General features: G+C 37.6%; 1 protein-coding gene and 1 long non-coding RNA gene across 2 annotated transcripts in view; one reads left to right on the top strand and one right to left on the bottom strand.

The window, feature by feature from the left end:
• The window catches only part of LOC128247276 (uncharacterized), a 24996-nt gene extending 17524 nt beyond the window's left edge, over nucleotides 1–7472 (top strand). The window contains exon 3 of the long non-coding RNA XR_008263633.1: nucleotides 7116–7472. This is a non-coding gene — a long non-coding RNA (uncharacterized LOC128247276). The remainder of the gene's footprint in view (nucleotides 1–7115) is intronic.
• Nucleotides 1–12062, bottom strand: part of LOC106868473 (NALCN channel auxiliary factor 2-like) — a 267882-nt gene that overhangs the window by 243804 nt on the left and 12016 nt on the right. The gene's annotated exons all lie outside the window — the stretch shown is intronic.

A 12062-nucleotide genomic window follows, 5' to 3' on the forward strand; every position in this document is an offset into this window, starting at 1 on the left:
ATATATATATATATATACGACGGGCTTCTTTCAGTTTCCACCTACCAAATCCAGTCACAAGGCTTTGGTCAGCCCAAGGCTATAGTAGAAGATACTTGCCCAAGGTGCCACGCAGTGGGACTGAACCCGGAACAATGTGGTTGGTAAGCAAGCTACTTACCACACAGCCACTCCTGCGCCTGTTTACATTTATGTAAGATTTGAACTCAGAATTCACAGAACCAAAACAGATACTGCAAGGCATCCTATCTAATGCATTAATAATTCTGCCAATCTACCACAATGAACTGGTATTTTTTTTATATTGACCCCTAAGAGGATGAAGAGCAAAGCTGGCTCAAAGCACAGTGAGTCAGAACACATATTATGAGGAATTCTATCCAATGCTCCAATGACTACCAATTTGCTGCCCATGAATGATATAATACTCCATAGAAATGTACTGAATGTTCAGAAGACTAAAAGAACTGAAACAGTGTTTCATATAAATTTTTATATTCAAGAAAATGTTAATGAATGTAGTGGTTAGTTGTTGTTGATTAGCTTCAGATGAACCATAATTAAATGGATCGATCGTCACTGGCATTCAAGCCATGACCGTTCTCTCTTTATTTTTCAGATAGTGTATGAGCCAGGGTTGTATTACTCAGTGTAGCCAACCTTCCATTTGTCCTTCCACATTTGGACAGAGAATGTGATTCGAGAGAGATTTGACTGATATTTCTAACTGTTGAAGAACTCTTGCTGGCTTATAGTTGTATGTGTCTAGAGGGAGTCAAAAGAAAAATTCAAATGAGAGAGAGAGAGAGAGAGAGAGAGAGAGAGAGAGAAAGAGAGAGAGAGATTCATATGACAACAAGCAAAATCTCAGATAAGCCAATAGACCTTGGATAGTTTTCAGATAATCTTCTGTAAGTTAGTTTAGGGTTGGAATTTAATTAATGTCTCAAAGTTATCTTTCAAGAATGTGGCCATCTGTCGAATTTTACCAACCAGTGTTAGTTTTCTCTGATCAGAGAAAGTTCATCATCTAGGATCACATAAGTTATTACCAGTATTTGATAAAGCAGATTCATTTCCTTTTATATTTATATATTAAGTGAAGGCATGTGGCTAAGTGGTTAGGGCATTTGGCTTAAGATCATAATGTCATGAGTTCGATTCCGAGCAGTATGCTGTGCCCTTGAGCATGATACTTTATTTCATGTTTTTCCAGTCCACTCAGCTGGCAAAAATGAATTGTACCAACTATTTCAAAGGGCTAGCCTTGTTGCATTTTGTGTCACGATAGATCTCCTTGAGAACTACATTAAGGGTATGCATGTTTGTGGGGTGCTCAGCCACTTGAATGTTAATTTCACAAGCAAGTTGTTCCATTGATTGAATCAATTGGAACACTCGTTGTCATAACCAATGGAGTGCTAATGATATTTATCTCTACCACTGAGGAAGCAAAATCATGTCAAAACACAATGGTAGACTGCTTAAATCAATTAGAGTCTAGTTCAATGTATTTTTGTACACCAAGTCCATTTGGAGAAATTTTTCTCTGAGACAAAATTGCACAGTCAATGCCTTTTACATTCTAGTATATAGAAATGTATTAAAATAAATGTACATATCTTTATTTTGATATCTGCTTCTTTGTGTGCTTACACCAAATTAATTCTACCATGGCAATCCTCAGCACACACCAGCAAATGTATTGTCTACAGTTTTCTATACAGGAACAAAAGTTCAGGCCTACCTCTGAACAATTAAGATGGTCTACCACTGAGAGGGAGATTTGCATCAAAGCACCATTTGTAGTGGATTGATGTGTTTTTATACTTAAGGTGTATAGGAAGAAACTTTTCTCTGAGACACAATTCTGCAGTGAATGCTTTTCTCCTTCCAGTGTGCAAGAATGTGTTAAAAATAACTGTACACATCTATATTTGGATCCTTGTTGCTTCATGCGCTTATACAAAATTTATCTATTTATTCAGTCTTGAGGAAGTGGTTGCACCTATGGTTTTTGCTGGCCCTCCAAGACCAATGAGGTCAACACAGTTAATACTCTTCTTGAATAGTTGCAAGTTGATGGCTCTAAAAAATGTCCTTGGAAGAAACCAAAGACAACCAATATTCTGAGAAGGACCGGGTACAGTAATTAGTGTGGGGCTTATGAGTGGCAAGTGACAAGTGAAAGAAAGACAAATGAATTGGGAGTACCTGAGTAGAAGTGGTATGAGACCAGCCAGGTCCAAGAGAAAGAAGCTATTATGGCAGCAGAAGGAAAAGTAAAGAAAAGATGCAACATGTTATTGTGTCCTAGTTTGAGTGCTATCTACAAAATTCTTTTATAACATTTCATTATATATGCCTATAGTTAATTAATATACTGGAAACTGAAACACTGCAAAGTGACTGATATTAATTAAAAAAAAGATTAAGTTCTTAAACAAGTACTTGATATTCTATGAAGAATGAACAAGAAAAAATACACAAACAGATTGTTTATGTTGTTGACATTTTGCTATCTGGTGCATGTATTATATTTTATATTTATACAACCAAACATTGATTTCTGTGAGAGATGAAATCCAGGGAACAATATGATAATAGATTATAAATATTCAATAAGATTGTAATCTATTATTACTTGCATCAACCAGTGCTGATATAAGTGAATCAAAGAAAAAATCCAATACAGGAAGTCACATATGATAAATAATAAAGTAGTTTAATCTGATTGGTTCATTAAATAAATATACATATCTAATTTAGAATTACTGCCATTAACTAATATCTAACATTTTTTTGCTCTTAAGTCTATCACACAAATGTCCTCTGACCTCGTTGTAAATACCATGTGGAATCTCTTGAGAGAATACAAGCCATTAACCTTTCAATTCTGATTTTTCATGTTCTCTATGAATAATGATTTTTGACATATAGGCACAAGGTTGCAAATTTTTAGAATAAGTATTGGCTCAGCACTTGACTGGCACTTTATTTTATTGATATTAGAGAGATGACAGTAAAGTTGATCTCAGCAGGATTTGAACTCAGGAAATATAAAGACATGTAACCAGAGCTAGCACTACATACTAAGCAAACTAGACAATCTTACAGAACTCTAAAATTTAGGGACGCCATTCAAATTCTGAATGGCTTAAACAGAAATTTTTAATGCAACTAAAAACTCAAAAACACTTTAATAATAAAGAGAACTGATGAGATAATTTCTGGAGCAGAAAAGAATGGAAAACAAGAGAAGAGATAGCCATATGGTATTGTAAAATGTCACATCATTTGATGCAAATATCTCAAATATTGCCAGATAATAGATTTACTCAGTGATTTGCATTATTGTAATTATAATTTCTCAATTGCATTTGTTAGCTAGAGTAATAAGGGTCATGGTTGGAGAGAGTTTTAGCCAAAAATTGAAGAGGAAAGGTCACATTGCAGCATTGGGATAAGTGGGAACACATTGCATGGCTGGGACAAGAAGGTTCACATTGAATGAATGGGAAAAGAGCTTGCACAGTGTAGAACTTGTAGAAAAAGGTACACAATGTAGGAATTAGAGAGGTCTGGGAAAAGAAAGTACACATTGTAGGGTGAAAGAAGTGAGTGCACATTGTTGGTTTAGAGAAGTTGCACACTAGAGGGCCCTGAGAAGTAAACATGCATTATAGAACTCATCTAGGGTTCTGAATACCTGACACAAGCCCTTGACATAACTAAATGCTGCAAAAATTTTGTACAAGACTGTCATTTATGGCAGTTTACCATTTTATAAAGATATACAGAATGAGAAGAAAAAAAGGTAAATTTCCATGAATTTCAATCAGAAAATTCTTAGTGAAAAATCCTATCACAATTCCCATAACTTGAAGGCTGGTGCTTGTTTATGTTTACATTTATTAAGTTAATTAAGCGATTAGCAAACAATAAATAATATTGTTGGTTACAGAGTACCAAATGGACTAATCATTGTTTAAGTGCATTTCTGAACATAAAAGTTACAAATGACTGTAGCCTAGCATAGAACCAAACATGGTGAAGTATTTTGCCTGCAAACCACTAGTATTCTTTGTTTTTTGCAATGCTGGTTGGTTGGTTGGTTTGGGACAAAAAGGAAATGAATGAGGGTGGAGAAAGACTAGCAGAAAGAAAGAAGACCAACTGTATTACAATGATATTTGCAACCATTGGTTCATCAGACAAAATCTGTTCAATCAGTTAAGATGTTCTGAAAATCTCTTTAAGAAAGTAATTTATGAAAATGTTATCAATTCTTAAAAGTGGTAATTCTCTCTCTATCTCTCTCTCTCTCTCTCTCTCTCTCTCTCTCTCTCTCTCTCTCTCTCTCTCTCTTTCTCTCACTCTCACTCTCTCTCTCTGAATTGTTTTCCATTTCTCTAATGGCTCTTGATTTTTATGTTTTAAACATTTAAACAACTTATTTTCAACCCAATGGCAATTGGAATTCAATTTAAAAGCTATTTATTAACCAGGACATTATTTAAATAGAACAAAACTAGTTCCATTTACTTTCAACTTCTCTTTCCAAAGATCTTGTTTTTATAATACCTAAATATCTAGCTCTGTGTATAGGAAGATTATCTGCTTCTCCAGCAGAATAAATCCTAAAAGAATACATTAATATTTCAGCCAAATTCTCCACACACATACACATACTTACACACAAGAAAGACACTAAAATGGGAAACAACACTTCAAATATTTTGCATTAACAGGTCTATAAATAGTCTTAAAACATTAGCTTTACTGCAAATAATGAGTGAAAAAACAGTAGCCAAATACCATCAAATTATACCCAATCAACTTTTAAAAAATGGATATATTAGCTTATATAGTCCTAGTCATAGAAAAAGATGCAATAGTCTTGCCTGGAATATATGCCTCTAGAAATATGTCTGGTCAAACAAGACACACAACATGTGATTAACATTTGTTTTAAGCATTGAGAAATTAAAAAAATAAACCCAAAATGTACTTACACATTTCCCCACTTGTACAGATAAAGCTTCTAATTTAGATAATTAAAACTCATGAGGCATCTTCATATAGTCACCACATAGAATAAGATAGACATATGGTTTGATTCCCAAAGGTGATACTGTCCAAATTTTTCCATCTAATGGGTATTTTTAATCAATATCTTATAAGCTATCATTTATAGCTTCTTTTGCAGTTCAGCAGTTTCATAAAGAGACATATTTTCAAATACAACAGTGTTTCCAAAAAAGAAAAACAAATTTATGAACAATATCTAATCAACAGATACAGCATCAGATTTAAATAGTAGCAAGTAGACAGACTGATGGTGTAGTGTTTTCAATGCTGTCTAGTTAATACAGACATACATTTGTATGCACACACACACACACACACACACACACACACACACACACATACACACACACACACACACACACACACACACAAATATACCATTATTGATGATCATTTTTTCATGCTTGCATGGGTCAGACAGAAATTGCTGAGGCAGATTTTCCTGTTGCCAACACTCATCTGTTTCAAAACAAGGTAATATTTTCCCATAACTTGACATGTTTTGTTTTTTTTTCTTCATGGAAGACTGGAAAGAACCAGCCTTGGTCATATGACAATGATGCTCATTTACAACCATCATGTAATGTCTAGGCAAGGGTAGACACAAATACACACATACATGTACATATATACCACAGGCTTTTTCCAGTTTCTGCCTACCAAAATAACTCACAAGTCTTTTGATCAGACCAAGGCTATACTAGAAGACACTTGCTAAAGTTGCCATTCAGTGGGACTAAACTCAAGGCCACATGGTTGGGAAACAATCTTCTAAACCAGACAGCCACCCCTGTGCCTTATATTCTATATATAAAATTCTCAGTAAGATCTTCCCCTCAACTAACTTTGGTCTCTATAGGGGTGATACCTTGACACTATCGAGAGAGGCAAACAGTCACACACTCAATAGACTCAGGAAGGACCTAACTCATGCTCTTACTATTGGACTCAAAATCACAATATAGGCCAACTTGAAAGTGGATGAGTTCTTGGATGTAACATTAAACTTAGACACTGATCCCAATAAACCTTCCTAGAAACCAAGTCAGAATCTTAGATTTATTAATACAGCCTTCTGCTATCCAGCCATAGTTTTCATGAATCTGGCATAGAGGGTTAGCAGAGAATTTGTAACATATCTTTGAATAAGATCTTCAATGCTGCAACCTGCTATTCGAAATAAAGCCCAGGCCTCCAGTGATTACATGAAGATTTGTTATGTCTGACACTCACCCAACCAAGGGAATTTGCTATTGTAAGGTTGTACGGTATACACCCCCATTTTCCCTTAATGTGAAAACCTGTGTAGGTAGGATCTTTCTTAGTTTAGTCAATAAGCATTTCCCCCAAGTACATAGATACAGAAAAATCTTTAATAACCATATCTCTTTTAGCTGTGTGCCTAACCTAAAAAAAATGTTAGTGAGTAGGCACAAACAGAAGAGAGTTTGGCTGCTCATGCAGTGGTAATGCCATATACCTACTAAAATGCCAATGGCATACAAAAACATTGTACATAAGTGGGAGGGGGTGTCGAAGGATCTCAGTGGTATGTATGGAAATATGTGGATGCAACAGTGGGTTCTTTCAGAACCAGGTTCAGCAATCACAAGCCCTGGTGTAATATCCAATAAAGGTGTTATGTCACAATGCTGGTGAGTCATATCGACGTTGAAGGAAACTACTATGCTTTATGATAATCAAATTGAGGATACTGGAAAAGTGCAACAGTAGAAGATGTAGAAGATGTAGAACAGTAGAAGATGCAGACTTTACTTCGCTGTTAAAAGAAATATAGCGAAGAGTTCCCTTCACTCACACAACAACCCAAACTTTAAAAATGAGATATTTTGCTTTTGTCCACATTCACAAAAGTAGGTATACCTTAGCAAACTGGTTGGCTACACCATACCAGGTGCATGCAAAAAAGTTTGAAAGACAGTTATAACTGTCCTAAATTGTTGTAATTTTAGTATACGATTACTATACATCTAATAAGCTTACCTACCAACTTTTTATTCTAGATTGAAGGAGACGGCTGTAACAACACTTTGAACACACCTATTAAGCACAGTGTGTCACAACTGACTAGTTTTACAGAATGCAGGTAGAACATGAAGACAATTTGGAAGCTCCTTATGCAATAAATCTTCGTGTTAAACTGAGCAAAAGCGCTACAGAAACTTTATAAAATGCTCCAGACTCCATTTTTCATAAGCGATGTAGTGGTGTTATAAGACTTGACCTATGAATACTAATTTCCATTATGTCCTCTACATTGTATCAAAATTTCATGCATTTATTTGTAACGTTAAGGAAGTTATTAAAAATTGAAACCCATCAGTGACTTTTGGGACTATTCTTTTACTTGTTTCAGTCATTTGACTGCGGCCATGCTGGAGCACCGCTTTTAGTCGAGAAAATCGATCCCAGGACTTATTGTTTGTAAGCCTAGTACTTATTCTATCGGTCTCTCTTGCCGAACCGCTAAGTTACGGGAACGTAAACAACCCAGCATCGGTTGTCAAGCGATGTTGGGAGAACGAACACAGACACACAAACATATACATTATATATATATATATATATATATATACACACATACACACGACGGGCTTCTTTCAGTTTCCATCAACCAAATACACTCACAAGGCTTTGGTCGGCCTGAGGCTATAGTAGAAGACACTAGCCCAAGGTGCCACGCAGTGGAACTGAACCCAGAACCATGTGGCTGGTAAGCAAGCTACTTACCTCACAGCCACACCAGATAAAAACACACACGTAAATTTATACATATATATCTATGTGCGTATACACATGCACACACGTGTGTGTGTATGCGTGTGTGTATATATATATCACCCAATGAGGATAAGTCAAACACCGAATGAACAATTCAAAAGTGCTTTAACCCATCCTTACGGCACATGCAAGTCAGCAAACCTGTAGTTTTTTTTTTTTTACCACTAAAGATATAAAGAAGGAGGTAGTAACACTTGAGTACGTCGATATAAAAGATGTAATATTGGCTATAGACGAAATAAGTCCGAACTCAATTACTAGCCCAGGTAGTTTGCTAGCAATCCTTCTAAAATCATGTGATCGACCGCTAGCAAAATCACTACAGTCTCTCTTCTAGAGCTTCTTTTCAAATGGAAAATTTCCAAGCAAGTTGAAGAAAGGAACAATTTACCTTAATCATAAAGGAGTTAGCAGAGCAGATGCCAAAAACTATATAGTCTTATTTCTCTGACTTCGCATATCAGCAAAGTCATGGAGAAGATTGTCCGTAGGAAACTGATCACGTTCCTTGAAGAAAATTACTTGCTTGCTGACACCTAGCATGGTTTCCGACCATGAAGAAACTGCTTGAGACAGTTCTTTTCACACTGTTGAAACAGCTACTTGAACACTCAAGTGTAGATGTGGTATATCTTGACTTTGCAAAGCCCTCGTTAATTAGATCATGGAATGATATGTCATAATCTGCATGACCTCAGCATAGTTGGAAACCTTGGAAAGTGGCTGCACGACTTTTTAAAAGAAAGAAGTCAGGCTGTGGTGGCCAATGGAGCCCCCTTCAAAGAAACCCAAATAGTGAGTTATGTCCCTCGTGGCACTGTCTTGAGGCCACTACTGTTCATAGTGGCCCTCATCCACACACATCCCTCACCAGCTTTGAAGATGACACAAAAGTCTCACAAGTAATACAAAACCTTGAAGATGCCATACACCTGCAACAACTGACACTCCGTCGGCTACGACGACTAGTGATCCAGCTGATCCGATCAACAGAGCAGCCTGCTCGTGAAATTAATATGCAAGTGTACCCTTAACGTAGTTCTGAGGGAGATTCAGCGTGACACAGAATGTAACAAGGTTGGCCCTTTCAATTAAAGGCACTACTCATTTTTGCCAGCTGAGTGAACTAGAGCAACGTGAAATAAAACGTCTAGCTCAATGACCCAACGCGCCGCCAGGAAGCGAACTCACGACCTTACGATAGTGAGCCGAATACCCTAACCACTAAATCACGCGTCTTCATGCCTGCAACAAGAGTTAGATGCAATATACAAGTGGGTTAACGACAATAACATGCAGTTCAATGCTGGATGTTTCTACGCTCTACGCTATAAGCAGACAAAGTTATTCAATGCAGACAAAATACTCGGGACCTGGAGGGATCGCAGTTCCAGAAGCACAATCATTGTGACCAGGGCATTAACATGAGGAGTGATGCAGCCTTCCATGTCCATATTACTAAGTTGGTAATGAAATGCAGGTGGCTGATCAGATGGACTCTTAGAACTTTCAGAACAAGAGAGCAAGAAACCATAATGGTTCTCTGTAGGACATTTGTCCAAAGCCGTTCTGATTATTGCTCCCAACTATGGTCACTACAGCGGAACTCGAAGCAGTCCAACGAAGCTACACGAAGAAGATAGCCTCAATGCACATATCGGTCAAGATGTTAAGACTTTACTTCCTGGAACGAAGGCAGGAAAGATAAACTGGAAGATCTGGAAGATCCTAGAAGGATTAGTCCCAAGTTTTGACGCTGAAAGTTATACAATCGCCAGGACAGGATGCCATTGCCAAAATCTGGGACAAGATGCTGCAACAGCTTGGGATGGATTCAAGGACCTACAGCTCTTCAAAATCCTCCCATAGAAGCTGAGATACCAAGACGGTATGGATGTAGATGCTCACAAAACTAAACTAGATCTACTGTCACGAGTCCCAGATGAGCGAACTTCAGGGCAGAAAGTGGGAATGAGGGCAGTGGCATCAAACTCCCTCATTCACCAAATGCCAAACTATTAAAGGAGGATTAATGAAGGTGTGGCAACACCAGGTGGCGGTGCCCCAACGTGGCCACAGCTCTTGAGTTGAGACTAATAAAGGAGTGACGAGTAAAAGGGCCAAATATATATTCATGGGATTGCACCTAGAAATTTCCCCTTCCGAGGTTTCCCCTTGCTCGGGCAAGGTTGTTAATGAAAGACTAGCCGTAACCCATGCATACCAGCCTCCTCTTTCCACGCCACCGATGTTGTCCAAGGGAAAGGCAAAGGCCGATACAACTTGGCATCAATTACGTCGCAACTCATTTCTAAAACTGAGTGAACTGGAGCAATCTGAAATAAAGTGTCTTGCTCAAGAACACAACACACAGCCCAATCCGGGATTCGAGCTCACTACCTTATGATTGTGACATATATATATATATATAGATAGATAGATAGATACACACATACGTACATATACAGGGCGTCACAAGTACTTGAGCACACTAAAGTATCAGTATATTTCTCTCTTCTAACGAATTAAAAAGTATTTTATTCATTTCGTTTCGGTCCTCTATGTTAGACTAATGCTAGATATGAAAATACCTACAGTTATTGTTGTTATATATGCAGAAAACAACAATTTAGAAATTGCCATCTTTCTAAATGTCGGACGATCCTCTGTACACAAAGTTCGGATGGAACTGGAACCCAGCAGCCGTAATGTTTCACATGTATGAAAGAAAAGGAAAAAGCATTCTAAAGATTGACGCCGCTATTCATCGAAGTGGTTGAAAATAATATCGATGAAGATCACGGAAAATCAGCGGTGGCCATCGCTGAAAAATGCAGGTGTCGGAGTGGCTTATCCGAATTGTAGTGCGAAAGACGTCTATGTACAGGGATAGGCCATTTCATGTCTGGAACGACACAGTAAAACTGCATTTAACCGTGCTGTGTGGTTACTTAACAAGGTTAAAAACGTTCTCGAGCATGGCACGTTTTGCTATTCTTTGATGAAAAAGAAAAACTATGACCACGATTAAAAGTCTAACGGGAAATGACATATAGTTATAGTGACGCACGCTATGGCTTTAGGTGTGATAACTAACGAAGGTCATATCATGGCACTTCACCTTTTTCCATGGGCTCTTAGAATTTATGCTACTGGAGACAGTTGTAAAGTTCTGAGTGGATTGAAATATGCCTTAGAGGGCTGTACATGCTTAAATAAAATTCAGTACCCTCTCACAAAGGCTGTATAACCTTAGAATAAATGTCAGACAATCTTTACGATAGTGTAACACCAAACTTGTGGTCTTGAAACCCACCAGATTGAAATCCTACGTTTAGGGCGTTGTTGAAAGAAAGACTAATTAACAACCCCACAATACCACAGCTTCATTGAAGGTTGCCATAGTCCAGGTGATATCCGAAATGAATAAGGAACATCTAGTACAAGCATACCAACGATTCTGGTTGCGCATTGAAGCAGTCATTGGAGCTGAAGGCGGATTCATAGAGCACGTGCACAAATTTTATTATGCACATAGTATTTGTAAGATTAGAGTTGTTTTATGAAATTACGAAATATGCCCTCGAATACGTCTCGCTCTCTGTACACACACACATACACTCATACGAAGCTACATATGTGTGTGTGTGTGTGTGTGTGTGTGTGTGTGTGTGTGTGTGTGTGTATAAACATACACATACTACACACCTATATATAAACATTATCGATTGCGCATACAGAATATGCGTTTTGTCTACACACCGAATTTGCTGCGGGATAGCGTCTGGAAAAGGCTCCCTACATAATGCTAATTATCAGGTTATATATATAACGATGCGTTTTAACGATGCGTCCTGCCCAGCTCTTCGAAACGCCGGTGTTAAAACGGGGGTAGCTGATGAAGAAGAATGTTCTCTATGTGGCTTGTGTGTTTTCTCGTCTACGTTTTGTTTGCAATGTCCTGTACCCAGATATGCACCTATACATACAGGTGGATGTCGGTATGCACATACCTGTACGTATATATGCATATACTCATTTACTATTTGTTTTTACATGACCGAACGTAGCGTCACCAATTTGTAAGTAGTTATCGTAACTTTATATTTTCCGACGCTACTCTATCTCTTTCTCTTTCTCTTCCTCTATCATTTTCCCCCTCTCGTTCT

The sequence above is a fragment of the Octopus bimaculoides genome, chromosome 3, assembly GCF_001194135.2.
Source record: "Octopus bimaculoides isolate UCB-OBI-ISO-001 chromosome 3, ASM119413v2, whole genome shotgun sequence".
In the NCBI taxonomy this organism is placed as follows: Eukaryota; Metazoa; Mollusca; class Cephalopoda; order Octopoda; family Octopodidae; genus Octopus; species Octopus bimaculoides.